The following is a 15830-nucleotide window of genomic DNA, read 5'->3' as shown; positions in this document are numbered from 1 at the left end:
CGTTGCCGTGTGAACGACAAACTGTTCTGAGATGAGAAGTAAAAACTAGGTTCTCCTTGAAACATGGTGGTTTGAACTGTGGAACTTCACTGAACACAAACTGAGCAAAACGTCCAACAGAGAAAATGTTCAGCCTCAGAACACAAAGTGAGTTGAAGGATTACAGTTGTTATCGAGGCTCTTCCTGCTGATTCAATGCTTCCTTGTTCCTCTGCTCTTCTTCACTCATCTTCTGCTCTGTCATCCCATCTTTTACCCCCTCCTCCCCTCCCTCCTCCCCCTCCCCCCCTCCTCCCCCCCTCCTCCTCCTCCTCCTGCAGTAATAAAGTCATATCTGTGCATCTTATGATTTCAGAGGCAGGTGGCGTTTTCTGACAAGCAGCGTTACATCAAACCTGTACTGGAAAATCATAAAGTAAGAGGAGGAGGAGGAGGAGGAGGAGGAGGAGGAAGAATAGGAGGGAGGAGGAAGGAGGAGGAGGAGGAGGAGGAGGAGGAGGAAGAATAGGAGGGAGGAGGAAGGAGGAGGAGGAGGAGGGAGAATAGGAGGGAGGAGGAAGGAGGAGGAGGAGGAGGAGGAGGGAGGAGGAAGGAGGAAGAGGAGGAGGAGGAGGAGGGAGGAGGAAGGAGGAAGAGGAGGAGGAGGAGGAAGAATAGGAGGGAGGAGGAAGGAGGAGGAGGAAGAGGAGGAGGGAGAATAGGAGGGAGGAGGAAGGAGGAAGAGGAGGAGGAGGAGGGAGGAGGAAGGAGGAATAGGAGGAGGAGGAGGAGGAGGAGGGAGGAAGAATAGGAGGAAGGAGGAAGAGGAGGAAGAGGAGGAGGTAAAGGAGGAAGAAGTGGAGGAGGGAGGAAGAATAGGAGGGAGGAGGAAGGAGAAAGAGAGGAGGAGGTAAAGGAGGAAGAGGAGGAGGAAGAGGGAGGAAGAATAGGAGGGAAGAGGTAGGAGGAAGAAGTGGAGGAGGGAGGAAGAATAGGAGGGAGGAGGAATTAGGAAGAGGGGGAGGAGGAGGAGGAGCAGGGGGGAGAAGAGGAGGAAGAGGTAGGAGGAAGAAGTGGAGGACGGAAGGAAGAATAGGAGGGAGGAGGAATTAGGAAGAGGAGGAGCAGGGGGGAGAAGAGGAGGAGAAGAGGAGGAGGAAGAAGTGGAGGAGGGAGGAAGAATAGGAGGGAGGAGGAATTAGGAAGAGGAGGAGCAGGGGGGAGAAGGAGGAAGAGGAGGAGGAAGAGGAGGAGGGGGGAAGAATAGGAGGGGAGGAGGATGGAGGAAGAGGAGCAGGAGGAAGAAGAGGAGGAAGAGGAGGAGGAGGAGAAAATAGAAAAAGAATGGGCTCAAAGAAAAAGAGGAATCAAGGAGAACGGCAAGAGGGTAAAAATGCAACAAAAGTCAATAAGATTCTGAAGGCAAAGTGAGAAAAGGAGAATAAAGAAGGAAGGAGGAGAAAATAAAGAGAGAATAAAGAGGGAGGACAGAAAAAATGAGAGAAATAAAGAAAAGGAATTTCTGTGTGAAGGAAAGAGGAGATTAAGAGGAGGAGGAGAATAAAAACAAATGATAACTGAGAGAAGAGGATGGAAAAGAGAAAGAAGGGGAAGAGGAGGAGGAGGAGGAGGAGGAGGAGGAGGAGGAGGAGGAGGAGGAGGAGGAGGAGGAGGAGGAGGAGGAAGAGGGGGGGGAAGACATGATGAAGGAGGAGGACGTTTTATGGTCGGAGGAGAAAAGTGCCGATGCTGCAGCTCTGTGACGCCCAACAAGACCACTCACACACCCAATCTGTTTCCTTCACCCTGACACACACACACACACACACACACACACACACACACACACACACACACACACACACACACACACACACACACACACACACACACACACACACACCCTGGACAACGTCCTGCAGTTCCTCCAGCTGCTGGTAGGGGGCGCCGTGGCCTGAAACAAACACTGACCAGAGAGGAAGTGAAGAAGAAACACGGCTCACTGATTGGTCCAGACCGACACTGGAAGCCCCGCCCCTTTAGCCAGCTCGTTACCAACGGTTAAGACCAGATATCAGTCTTCCTCTCTACTTCCTCCTTGTTGTACTTGTTACCATGACAATAAGACCCATCCCTCCATCCATCCCTCCATCCATCCATCCATCCATCCCTCCATCCATCCATCACTCACCATTGTTGTTTGCAGTGTATTGTAGGTGTGTGTGGTTTCAATAGAAAAACTAACAACAGCTCCCACTGGTGGCCAACATGAAAACTACATCATGTTCAGGGTCTCTGCTGAGGAAATGAGGTTTGTGTTGTGAACCAGGCTGATCACCCTGTCAGTGTGACAGCGCCCCCGTCAGGAGGAGGCGCCCCCGTCAGGTAGAGGCGCCCCATCAGGTGGAGGCGCCCCCGTCAGGTGGAGACGCCCCCTGCAGGTGACGGTGCATCCTTCAGGTGGAGGCGCCCCCTGCAGGTGACGGTGCCTCCTGCAGGTGGAGGCGCCCCCGTCAGGTGGAGACGCCCCCTGCAGGTGACAGTGCATCCTTCAGGTGGAGGCGCCCCCTGCAGGTGACGTTGCCCCCCTGCAGGTGACGGTGCCTCCTGCAGGGGACGGTGCCCCCGTCAGGTGGAGGCACCCCCTGCAGGTGACGGTGCCTCCTGCAGGTGACGGCGCCCCCTGCAGGTGGAGGCGTCCCCTCATCCACAAGAGCTCGTCTGGCTGGGAAACTTTCAGTGGAGGTTTGAACCCTGGAGGAGAGCTGGAGCTGCACCTTGGAGCTGTTCCCTGGAGCTGTTCCCTGGAGCTGTTCCCTGGAGCTGCACCCTGGAGCTGCACCCTGGAGCTGTTCTCTGGAGCTGCACCCTGGAGCTGCACCCTGGAGCTGTTCCCTGGAGCTGTTCCCTGGAGCTGCACCCTGCAGTTCCCTGGAGCTGTTCCCTGGAGCTGCACCCTGGAGCTGCACCCTGGAGCTGTTCTCTGGAGCTGCACCCTGGAGCTGCACCCTGGAGCTGTTCCCTGGAGCTGCACCCTGGAGCTGTTCCCTGGAGCTGCACCCTGCAGTTCCCTGGAGCTGTTCCCTGGAGCTGCAGCTGTTCCCTGGAGCTGTTCCCTGGAGCTGCACCCTGGAGCTGTTCCCTGGAGCTGCACCCTGGAGCTGTTCCCTGGAGCTGCACCCTGCAGTTCCCTGGAGCTGTTCCCTGGAGCTGTTCCCTGGAGCTGCACCCTGCAGTTCCCTGGAGCTGTTCCCTGGAGCTGTTCCCTGGAGCTGTTCCCTGGAGCTGCACCCTGCAGTTCCCTGGAGCTGTTCCCTGGAGCTGTTCCCTGGAGCTGCAGCTGTTCCCTGGAGCTGTTCCCTGGAGCTGTTCCCTGGAGCTGCAGCTGTTCCCTGGAGCTGTTCCCTGGAGCTGCACCCTGCAGTTCCCTGGAGCTGTTCCCTGGAGCTGTTCCCTGGAGCTGTTCCCTGGAGCTGTTCCCTGGAGCTGCACCCTGCAGTTCCCTGGCTGCCTGTCAGCAGCAGACGGTCCAGGAACAATGAAGCTGGTAAAACTCCCATCGATCAGCTGATCCTTTAAGTGGGGATGAAATCACCCTGGAGGGCTGGAGGCCGCGGTCGTCATGGAGACCTGAGTGAAGACCAGTAACTCCATACACTGCTTATTTTACATGAACTACTTTCTTTTATTCTGAAATATCGAATATTCACTGACACCAGATTATAGAGCATCTTCCTCCTCTAATCCAGATTATAGAGCATCTGCCTTCTCTAATCCAGATTACAGAGCATCTTCCTCCTCTAATCCAGATTATAGAGCATCTTCCTCCTCTAATCCAGATTACAGAGCATCTTCCTCCTCTAATCCAGATTATAGAGCATCTTCCTTCTCTAATCCAGATTACAGAGCATCTTCCTCCTCTAATCCAGATTATAGAGCATCTTCCTCCTCTAATCCAGATTATAGAGCATCTTCCTCCTCTAATCCAGATTACAGAGCATCTTCCTCCTCTAATCCAGATTATAGAGCATCTTCCTTCTCTAATCCAGATTATAGAGCATCGTCCTCCCCTAATCCAGATTATAGAGCATCGTCCTCCCCTAATCCAGATTATAGAGCATCTTCCTTCTCTAATCCAGATTATAGAGCATCGTCCTCCCCTAATCCAGATTATAGAGCATCGTCCTCCCCTAATCCAGATTATAGAGCATCTTCCTCCTCTAATACAGATTATAGAGCATCTTCCTCCTCTAATCCAGACTATAGAGCATCTTCCTCCTCTAACAAGCACAAAGATCAGATGTTTCTCGTGTCATTAAATACAGAATATAATAATAATAATGACACATTAGTTCCTCCTCGTTAAACTAAACACAGATTTCCGCTGCAGGATGAGATCAAATTGAATACATTTGATGAAGATGTAAAAAAGTCGGAGCAGTAACTCTCTTCCCTCCAAGCGTCTCTGATTAGCATCATTCCGTCACTCAACACTTTTTTCAGGCGCCAGCGTTTTGTCTATTTTCAGCCGCAGCAGCGTCGTGGTGTTATTATGGGATGGCGGGTTCCCTGACTGCAGTCACACCTGGAGGACGGCGAACCAGAGCGCTGCTTTCAACCCTCCAACACAGAGGACATGAACTGGAAGACCTGTGTGTGTGTGTGTGTGTGTGTGTGTGTGTGTGTGTGTGTGTGTGTGTGTGTGTGTGTGTGTGTGTGTGTGTGTGTGTTGGACTTAGCAGGTCCAGGAAGGGCTTTCTACAACAGATGGACACACACACACACACACACACACACACACACACACACACACAAAAAACGACAAAAAACTGATCTGGAAGCTTCTAAATACTTTGGACCCTCGTGGAGAGAGGAAGAGAGGAAGAGAGGAAGAGAGGGAGGGAGGAAGAGAGGAAGGGAGGAAGAGAAGAAGAGAGGAAGAGAGGAAGAGAGGGAGGGAGGAAGAGAGGAAGGGAGGAGGAGAGGAAGAGAGGAGGAGAGGAAGAGAGGAGGAGAGGAAGAGAGGAAGAGAGGAAGGGAGGAAGGGAGGAAGAGAGGAAGGGAGGGAGGGAGGAAGAGAGGAAGGGAGGAAGAGAGGAAGGGAGGAGGAGAGGAAGAGAGGAGGAGAGGAAGAGAGGAAGAGAGGAAGAGAGGAGGAGAGGAAGAGAGGAGGAGAGGAAGAGAGGAAGAGAGGAAGGGAGGAGGAGAGGAAGAGAGGAAGAGAGGAGAGGAAGAGAGGAGGAGAGGAAGGGGGAGGAGAGGAAGGGAGGAAGAGAGGAAGGGAAGAGGAGAGGAAGAGAGGAAGGGAGGAGGAGAGCAAGAGAGGAAGGGAGGAGGAGAGGAAGAGAGGAGGAGAGGAAGAGAGGAGGAGAGGAAGGGGGGAGGAGAGGAAGGGAGGAGGAGAGGAAGGGAGGAAGAGAGGAAGAGAGGAAGGGAGGAGGAGAGGAAGAGAGGAAGGGAAGAGAGGAAGGGAGGAGAGGAGAGGAAGAGAGGAGTAGAGGAAGAGAGGAAGGGCGGAGGAGAGGAAGAGAGGAGGAAGGAAGAGAGGAAGGAAACAACTGAAGAAAATATAACAATAAAAGCAAGGAAGGAAAATAGAAATGAAACAAAGGAAAGAACGGAAGGAAGGTACGACCAATGGAAGGAAGGAAGAGATGAAAGGAAGGAAGAAATGAAAGGAAGGGAGAAGTGAAAGGAAGGAAGAAATGAAAGGAAGGAAGAAATGAAAGGAAGGGACAAAGAAATTAAGGAAGGAAAGAAGAAAACAAAGGCCGCTGCTTCAACCGTTATATATATCTACGTCTGGGAGGCTGCTGCTTCTACCGTTATATATCTACGTCTGGGAATTTGCTTCTACCGTTATATATCTACGTCCGGGAGGCTGCTACTTCTACCGTTACATATCTACGTCTGGGAATTTGCTTCTACCGTTATATATCTACGTCTGGAAATTAGCTTCTACCGTTATATATCTACGTCTGGGAGGCAGCTGCTTCTACCGTTATATATCTACGTCTGGAAATTTGCTTCTACCGTTATATATCTACGTCCGGGAGGCTGCTACTTCTACCGTTATATATCTACGTCTGGAAGGCTGCTGCTTCTACCGTTATATATCTACTTCTGGAAAGCTGCTGCAGAAGGATGTATGACAGAAGGATGTATGACAGAGGGATGTATGACAGGGATGATGACAGAGGGATGGATGGATGGATAGATCCAGGTCAGGTGGGTGGAGGAGCAGCATTGGGCTGCAGGCTGACGAGTCTGAGACGAGTTTTTTCCGCAGGTCTGAACACGGAGGAAGTGATTGATGTTTGTTGGGGGAAGAAGAAAGTGGAGGAGGAGGAAGAGGAGAGAGAGAGAGAGAGGGGGGGGGGGGGGGGTTCCTTGACCAGTGAGGCAGAAACTGGAGTGGAGAGTAAAAACTCAATCTGCAGCTCACGGCGGCGACTGGAAGCCAAAAACAAAGAAAAGGAGGGATCAAAGGAACTGATGAGGAGGGATCAAAGGAACTGATGAGGAAGACGTCGGCGTCTCTCAGCTCGTCTTCCTCCCGGAGCTCGTCTGAACCAGGAAACCGACTTTTCCTCTCGTGGCCTCAAACCACCAGAGTCTGTTTCCTCTGAGGTCACTAAGGTGAATGAAGCTGCTCCTCCACCCTAACCCCACCCGAACCCCACCCCCAGTACTGAAAGCTCAACTCTACATGTTTTCACTGCTATATTCACTATCCAACAACACAAACATCAACAATTCACACACAGGTCAACTGTAAAGCGTACAAAAGTTACGATTTCTCCAGTTTACATGGAGGAGCTGGAAAAGCTGCGGTTTCCACGGAAACAGAAGCTTCCGAAAACTTGTGCTTTGTTTTCCACGCAGACGGAATTAGTGCACTGACAAAAAGTTGTGTTTTCAGTGACTCTGAGCACTGTTGTCATGGAAACAGACACCAGAAACGTAAAGGAAGTTCCCGTGTTACGACTTGAAAATGTAAACTCATTTTCATATTTGCTTTATAACTAATCATTTATTTAGTTATAAAGATGTCTGCCTATGCAATAATCATAATAAAGATCTGTTTTGAATTCAGTCAATAAACACAACAAATAAATCACATTTGCGTGCCGAACATTTTCACAACAAAACAGATGAAATTAAAACTTATTTCTGTTCAATTTATACATTTAGCGGAGCTTAAGACTCTGTTACTCAACATTTCAAGAGAGAAGACATTGTTTTGGTTTCAGAAAAGTTTCACATTTACACGGCAATGTTTTGAAAACTATATATTGTTTCCATGGAAATGGCAGAAACGCTGAAAATGATGTAGTGAACATGGTCGGCCACAAGTTGGCACTGTTGTTTGCTGGATTGTGATTACGGTGACCGTCAAAATAAAACGACCAAAATGTACTTTGTAGAGACGACGTCTCTTGGACCACCAGGGGGCAGCAGACCTGAGAGAACCTGAACAGCAGGAGGACGGAGCTGAACAGCTGGAGCTGAACAGCTGGAGCTGAACAGCTGGAGCTGAACAGCTGGAGCTGAACAGCTGGAGCTGAACAGCTGGAGCATCACCTCAAACACTTCCTGTTCATATAGTTTAAATGACTTTAAACATCTTTTCATAGAACCTGAAGTACCCTCTGCAGGGTTTTCAACAGAGGAAACCCTCGAGGATCGTTCTGCTGCACGCACACACACACACACACACACACACACACACACACACACACACACACACACATACACATACACACACACACACACACAGAGCAGTGTCATTGACCTTTACACTTAAAGACAGCAGGGAATCAACAAACAGGATATGTCTCTGACCTTTCACACATGCTAGCTAAAGAGCATACTGTAACACACACACACACACACACACACACACACACACACACACACACGCGCACACACACACACACACACACACACACACAAATCACAAGAGACGGAGCACGTCACTGAGCAGCCACAAAATGTGTAAAACCCAACAAAAAAACCTCTGAAAATAACTGTAAAAAGAAAAACGCCAGTAAACTATAAAACATAGATAAATATAGTCTAGAAATAATGACAAAAGAAGCATAATGTGAATATTAAAGCACACAGTGACACAAAGAGAAATAGAAAACAACCACAAAAACACTGAAGCTCAAGGGTTATTGAATAAATGGCTATATGAAGGAAACAAAATGATATAAAACAAATAAAAAGAATGAAAAAACAACCGTGATGAGTGTAAATCACAAGGCAATGAAAAAGAGACACAATGAAGTGCAAAACTACCTAAAACTGCCGTTGAAATACGCTGAGAAACAAAACAACCTCAACATGAACAAACTGCAGCTGCACACTGTGTCTGTGTGTGTGTGTGTGTGTGTGTGTGTGTGTGTGTGTGTGTGTGTGTGTGTTTGTGTGTGCGCGCGTCTCGTCTTCAGCTGGTTGACATCACTGAGGTCGAGCTAACACATGTCTATTAAAACAACGCATTTACCGGGTAAATAAAGTTCTGTGTGACCCGACATGCGACCTGTTTATGTTGTCGCATGTGTATTTAACCCCTCACTGCGCTGTTCATTCATAAAAAGTTTACATACATGTTTAAAACGAGATTTTAAAAGAGGTTACAGTGAGCACAAGCTAACTCACCTCCTGTCACGTTGTGGCGCTGGATTGTTGTTTAGTTTGCCGAAGCGCGCCTGAAAAGATAATGTTGAATAATTTTCTTTATCAAAAGATTTTTTTGTGTTTTAATTCATCGAGTAGTTTTATTGCAATTATCTATTGGATTTGCTTTATTCCACTGATCAAAAATTGGGTGATAAACGAACAACACATTATACTTCTATTCAGGCGCTGCTTGGTCACCCGCCATTGGGGGACTTTATTCGAGGAGGAGGAAGTGGCAGCGTTGTTAGCAACATCATGGCGGCGTGCGCTCGTGCGCAGGTTATTTCTCTGTACAGAAACATGCTGAAAGAGAGCCAGAAGTTCCCGTCCTACAATTACAGGTGCGGGCCGGGGGCCGCTGGGGGCCGCTGGGGGCTTAAGGTCGGGTTCGAGTGACTGTCAGCGGTTGGAAGGACGCCTGAGTCGCCGCTCGGTGTTTACGATAGCGTCCTGATGCGTTCAGGGTCCTGATGCGTTCAGGGTCCGGTCAGATCGTTCTGGATGAATTCTGTGTGTCGAACACAATTATTGTATCCAACTAATTATGTGAAAACTTGTTTCATCTCTTTGTGGTTTAAAAACGATGTTATAGAGCTATGGAAACAATACAGCCATACGTAAACTGGCATTATATCCCAGAATGGTGAAATTCGCATCGTTGCAGCAGCAAGGTAAAAAAGGAGCATCATATAGTAAAAGAAGGAAAATGTACCATATATGTATAATCTATATTATTTAACAAATCCTGTCCCTTGTCACTTTAGTTGGTCCCAAAACTTTAAATTGTGTATTTAGGCCTATTTTACACAATGTTATTTCACGCAAAAACAGAAAATGTAAGTTTTCTTCTGGTGTTTTTGTAGCCTCTTTTCACTTGTTTGGTCTCGAGCTATTTTTTTTTTAATTTTAGTTTGATGCTTGTTTTACCATCCTGTTGGTATTTCTTACACGTCACATTGTTTTAATTTCACATGTTTTAATTTCACATGTTTTGCTGACTTGCTGAATATGTGGATTCCTCGAAGGCCGTTTACGCCTTGTCATTTTGTCATCTTTGTCATTTTTGTCATCTTTGTTATCGATGTTCCACTAACTCTCTGGGTTCAGTGATGGAAGGTTGTGGGTTCCAACCCCGCTCAGGCTTTGAGGATTGACTTGAAGTTCTTCATCGATATCACTGATTTCATAAACTCCAGACCCAACGTCTGGGCTTGTTGACAGCGGCGCCACGAGTCCTGGTCTCATCGGCACTAATATCTGTTTGCTGTTTGTGTTGCTCAGGTGTTTGTTTGTTTACCTCCGTAAACCCCGGAGAGGCTTTCACCGTCTCTGCTGCACATATTTGCTGTTTTTATTACCTCGTCTCGTCTGCGCTGTTGTTCCACCACTAAAGTGTGTGTGTGTGTGTGTGTGTGTGTGTGTGTGTGTGTGTGTGTGTGTGTGTGTGTGTGTGTGTGTGTTTTTTGCAGGACCTATGCACTGCGGCGTGTGCGTGATGCCTTCAGGGGCAACCGGAACGTGGAGGATCCAAACACTGTGGCCCGGCTGATGGAGGAGGGGCGGCAGACGCTCGCGCTCATACAGAGACAGGTGGGACCCCCGAACCTGAATACTGAACACACACACACACACACACACACACACACACACAGGATCACCTGCTTGACGCCATGCAGATGCACACCTGCTCCAGGCTGACCAGCTGTCCTGCTGCTCCTCATTAAGGTGGCAGCGCCGGGCTAATCGCATCACCCTGCTCCACTTTGTTCCCATAATGCATCAGCACACTCTCAGCCAATCCCAGCGGAGGGCTTCGTGTACTCAAAAGTACTTGAATTTATTTTGTAATGACAGTAATCTCAGTACTTGTAATTTAACTCTAAATAGTTCAAAAGTAGTAGTCGTATTACGTTCAATAGATACTGTTTGATTTGAGTACTTTCCTGATGTAGACGCACCGAATCGGTTTTCCCATCAGTACTTTCCTGATGTAGACGCACCGAATCGGTTTTCCCATCAGTACTTTCCTGATGTAGACGCACCGAATCGGTTTTCCCATCAGTACTTTCCTGATGTAGACGCACCGAATCGGTTTTCCCATCAGTACTTTCCTGATGTAGACGCACCAAATCGGTTTTCCCATCAGTACTTTCCTGATGTAGACGCACCAAATCGGTTTTCCCATCAGTACTTTCCTGATGTAGACGCACCGAATCGGTTTTCCCATCAGTACTTTCCTGATGTAGACGCACCAAATCGGTTTTCCCATCAGTACTTTCCTGATGTAGACCCACCGAATCGGTTTTCCCATCAGTACTTTCCTGATGTAGACGCACCGAATCGGTTTTCCCATCAGTACTTTCCTGATGTAGACGCACCAAATCGGTTTTCCCATCAGTACTTTCCTGATGTAGAGACACCAAATCGGTTTTCCCATCAGTACTTTCCTGATGTAGAGGCACTGAATCGGTTTTCCCATCAGTACTTTCCTGATGTAGAGACACTGAATCGGTTTTCCCATCAGTACTTTCCTGATGTAGAGACACCAAATCGGTTTTCCCATCAGTACTTTCCTGATGTAGAGACACTGAATCGGTTTTCCCATCAGTACTTTCCTGATGTAGAGACACTGAATCGGTTTTCCCATCAGTACTTTCCTGATGTAGAGACACTGAATCGGTTTTCCCATCAGTACTTTCCTGATGTAGAGACACTGAATCGGTTTTCCCATCAGTACTTTCCTGATGTAGAGGCACCGAATCGGTTTTCCCATCAGTACTTTCCTGATGTAGAGACACCAAATCGGTTTTCCCATCAGTATTTTCCTGATGTAGAGACACCAAATCGGTTTTCCCATCAGTATTTTCCTGATGTAGAGACACTGAATCGGTTTTCCCATCAGTACTTTCCTGATGTAGAGACACCAAATCGGTTTTCCCATCAGTACTTTCCTGATGTAGAGACACTGAATCGGTTTTCCCATCAGTACTTTCCTGATGTAGAGGCACCAAATCGGTTTTCCCATCAGTACTTTCCTGATGTAGAGGCACTGAATCGGTTTTCCCATCAGTACTTTCCTGATGTAGAGGCACTGAATCGGTTTTCCCATCAGTACTTTCCTGATGTAGAGACACCGAATCGGTTTTCCCATCAGTACTTTCCTGATGTAGAGGCACCGAATCGGTTTTCCCATCAGTACTTTCCTGATGTAGAGGCACTGAATCGGTTTTCCCATCAGTACTTTCCTGATGTAGAGGCACTGAATCGGTTTTCCCATCAGTACTTTCCTGATGTAGAGGCACTGAATCGGTTTTCCCTCCAGTTTAGATTTCTGAGGCAGTTTGGTCGGGGGTCCGGAGACTTTAGGGGAAAGCCTGAAGCAGACAGGAGCTCATGTGAGAAAGTAGGACAACACCCCGGTCACCTCGTCTTCACCCCGTCTTCCCGTCAGAGACACCCCCAGCCTTCCTCCTCCTCCCCTCACCAATCCCTCACTTCATTGCAGCTTGTACGCCTCGCTGCCCCGGCTTCCTGCCAGCTCCAGACGCTCAGCAGAACAAACTCCTCAGTGCAGCAGGACGAGTCGTTCAGGTCGGGTTTTACCTGCTCTCAGTTTCATGGCCTCATAAAACCTCGTTCTGACACTGTCGGGGAAGAAAGTCCACTCCGGTGTCCACAAGACAACTTGATTCGAGCTGGAAACGTTTCTACCTTTTTGTATGTTTGAGGGATTTCCTGCTTCCGACACGTTCACACAGTCCGAATCCCCGACTCCACGAGGTGAGAGTCTCTCAGACTAATGTCTCATCACGGCTCTGTCTCTTTTAAAGGTAGAAGTTCTTAGCTACATTTTGTCAGCTTGTTTTTAGCTTTGTTCTGTTTGTTTTGCTATGTTCCCTGCAGTTCTACGCTGCTGGTGGTCTGGTTCTTTGGGTCCAAGTTGCATTCTGGCTTCAGACTAGTTTGAACCTGTGGGCTGCATCTGGACTTGGCTTTGGGTCAGCTTAGGTTAGCTTGCTGTGTTTTGGGCTGTTCAATTGTGTGTGTGGTTTGTGTCTAGTTCCAGGCTGTGGCCTGTTTGTCGGGGTTTGAGCTTTGGCTAGCTGTGTTTCTGCTGTTGGGCTCATCACGCTTTGTTTTTAACCAAATGTTGGCAAAAGTCATGCTTATTTCTTTGTTCTGAATCCTGAATTACTTAACTGTGGATCGTTTTTGACTGTTTTGATGTAGTTCTCAGCCCTTTTTGGACATATTTTTATTAAAGTTTGTTTCTTTAGTTGTTCAATATCACATTTATCTATTTAGTGAGAAATGTTTTCAACCTGGTCTTGAACAAGATATCTGTTCACGTCTTCTAGTGGTTTCGCTCCAAACTTTATGTCAAGTGACCATTTTGATGGAATGAGGGTCCAAACTGGTTCTTGGCAGGATTGGACTTTTCTTCTGGACGAGTTCTCGGCTGGTCTGGACTGGTTTTTCAGTCCTTCAAAGTTTGGCCACATTGAACTGTCCTATAAAAAGAAAAACCAAATCCCGTCAGGAATCCAAAGAGTTCAGAAACTCTTGAAGTTGAGTTTTTCTTGCGTCACTTTCGGCCTCCTCCACAGAAAACCCCCAAAAGAGAACGCAGGCATTTAACTAGATATGAGTTTATTTCTGCACCACAGATGACGAGTGGAGGCATGAAAGTGAAAAGTGAAGCACGTCTGGAGCCGCTCACGTCAGATCTTCTTCTCCCTCTCATCCCGTCCGTCTCTTTGGTCTCACATCGTCATCACCAGCACCACCAACCCTTACAAAATAAAAGTAGTGCTGGAGTCGCTATTGATTTCTGCCGACTGAAGCCCTGAAAAATTCAAACCTTCACTCCTCTGAAGCGGCGCTGCTTCAAATAGTTCATCACCAAGTCACACGCCAGCTGGAGGTCAAACTGCTGGTGTGTGTGTGTGTGTGTGTGTGTGTGTGTGTGTGTGTGTGTGTGTGTGTGTGTGTGTGTGTGTGTGTGTGTGTGTGTGTGTGTGTGTGTGTGTGTGTGTGTGTGTGTGTGTGTGTGTGTGTGTGTGTGTGTGTGTGTGTGTGTGTGTGTGTGTGTGTGTGTGTGTGTGTGTGTGTGTGTGTGTGATCACCTGTTCACACTGGTTTCTAACTACATATCCCATGAGGCTTTGCTGTTGGCAGGTTCAGGTTGTGTTTGATTGTTGAAGACTAATCTGAGAATCGTATGTAAATGAAGTCCTGAGAAGCAGCGTGAGGATTTCTGAATGAAGGAGAATAACGGCACTACTTTGTTTGAGTACCCAGGAAGTGGCTGCAGCCATGGGAGTCGTTACTCAGAGCTTGTAGATTGAGCATCACGTCAGAAGAAGTTCCTGGTAGAAAGCCTCAGAGACAGAAAACACAGGAATCTTATTGAGAGGGATTTAAAAGGTTTAAGGCAATTGTATTACATTGTTCTGCAAGAAGAGAGGAACGTCAGTAGAACCTCTGGTTTGTTTTGAGAACGGCCCTCCTGCTTCCTGCACTGGAGACTCCAGCGTGTAAAAAGTGGCACTGAGGTTCCAAAGTGCTGACTCAGGTCCTCCCTGAAACTCACACTGCAAAATGACACTTGGTTCTTTGACACACAACAGGATTTCCTCACGTCACTTATTGACTTCCTGTCAGGCCCCGACACTCAAGGTCACACTTCTTCTGTCGTTTGACGTCACCATGAAGTGATGCAGCAGAGCCAGGGCTGTAGGTGGCGCTGTAACACTACTGCACAAATACACCATCAGGGCTGTAGGTGGCGCTGTGACACTGCTGCACAAATACACCATCAGGGCTGTAGGTGGCGCTGTGACACTGCTGCACAAATACACCATCAGGGCTGTAGGTGGCGCTGTAACGCTGCTGCACAAATACACCATCAGGGCTGTAGGTGGCGCTGTGACACTGCTGCACAAATACACCATCAGGGCTGTAGGTGGCGCTGTGACACTGCTGCACAAATACACCATCAGGGCTGTAGGTGGCGCTGTGACACTGCTGCACAAATACACCATCAGGGCTGTAGGTGGCGCTGTGACACTGCTGCACAAATACACCATCAGGGCTGTAGGTGGCGCTGTGACACTGCTGCACAAATACACCATCAGGGCTGTAGGTGGCGCTGTGACACTGCTGCACAAATACACCATCAGGGCTGTAGGTGGCGCTGTGACACTGCTGCACAAATACACCATCAGGGCTGTAGGTGGCGCTGTAACACTACTGCACAAATACACCATCAGGGCTGTAGGTGGCGCTGTAACACTGCTGCACAAATACACCATCAGGGCTGTAGGTGGCGCTGTAACACTGCTGCACAAATACACCATCAGGGCTGTAGGTGGCGCTGTAACGCTGCTGCACAAATACACCATCAGGGCTGTAGGTGGCGCTGTGACACTGCTGCACAAATACACCATCAGGGCTGTAGGTGGCGCTGTGACACTGCTGCACAAATACACCATCAGGGCTGTAGGTGGCGCTGTGACACTGCTGCACAAATACACCATCAGGGCTGTAGGTGGCGCTGTGACACTGCTGCACAAATACACCATCAGGGCTGTAGGTGGCGCTGTAACGCTGCTGCACAAATACACCATCAGGGCTGTAGGTGGCGCTGTGACACTGCTGCACAAATACACCATCAGGGCTGTAGGTGGCGCTGTAACACTGCTGCACAAATACACCATCAGGGCTGTAGGTGGCGCTGTAACACTGCTGCACAAATACACCATCAGGGCTGTAGGTGGCGCTGTAACGCTGCTGCACAAATACACCATCAGGGCTGTAGGTGGCGCTGTGACACTGCTGCACAAATACACCATCAGGGCTGTAGGTGGCGCTGTGACACTGCTGCACAAATACACCATCAGGGCTGTAGGTGGCGCTGTGACACTGCTGCACAAATACACCATCAGGGCTGTAGGTGGCGCTGTGACACTGCTGCACAAATACACCATCAGGGCTGTAGGTGGCGCTGTGACACTGCTGCAGAAATATGCCACGGTTGTTACGCGACGCCGCGGTTGTTACGCAACGCCGCGGTTGTTACGGGACGCCGCGGTTGTTACGGGACGCCGCCGCGGTTGTTACGGGACGCCGCCGCGGTTGTTACGGGACGCCGCGGTTGTTAC

General features: G+C 48.7%; 1 protein-coding gene across 1 annotated transcript in view; it reads right to left on the bottom strand.

Annotated features, from left to right (window-relative positions):
* The window catches only part of fars2 (phenylalanyl-tRNA synthetase 2, mitochondrial), a gene marked incomplete at its 3' end in the record, with an annotated part of 23996 nt that extends 15328 nt beyond the window's left edge, over positions 1-8668 (bottom strand). The window contains exon 1 of the mRNA XM_080522046.1: positions 8647-8668. The remainder of the gene's footprint in view (positions 1-8646) is intronic.
* Between the last annotated feature and the right edge of the window lie 7162 nt (positions 8669-15830).

The sequence above is a fragment of the Blennius ocellaris genome (genome assembly GCF_963422515.1).
Source record: "Blennius ocellaris genome assembly, contig: SCAFFOLD_235, whole genome shotgun sequence".
Classification (NCBI taxonomy): Eukaryota; Metazoa; Chordata; class Actinopteri; order Blenniiformes; family Blenniidae; genus Blennius; species Blennius ocellaris.
Note: the sequence above shows the minus strand (reverse complement) of the source record. Positions and strands in the feature narration are given on the sequence as shown.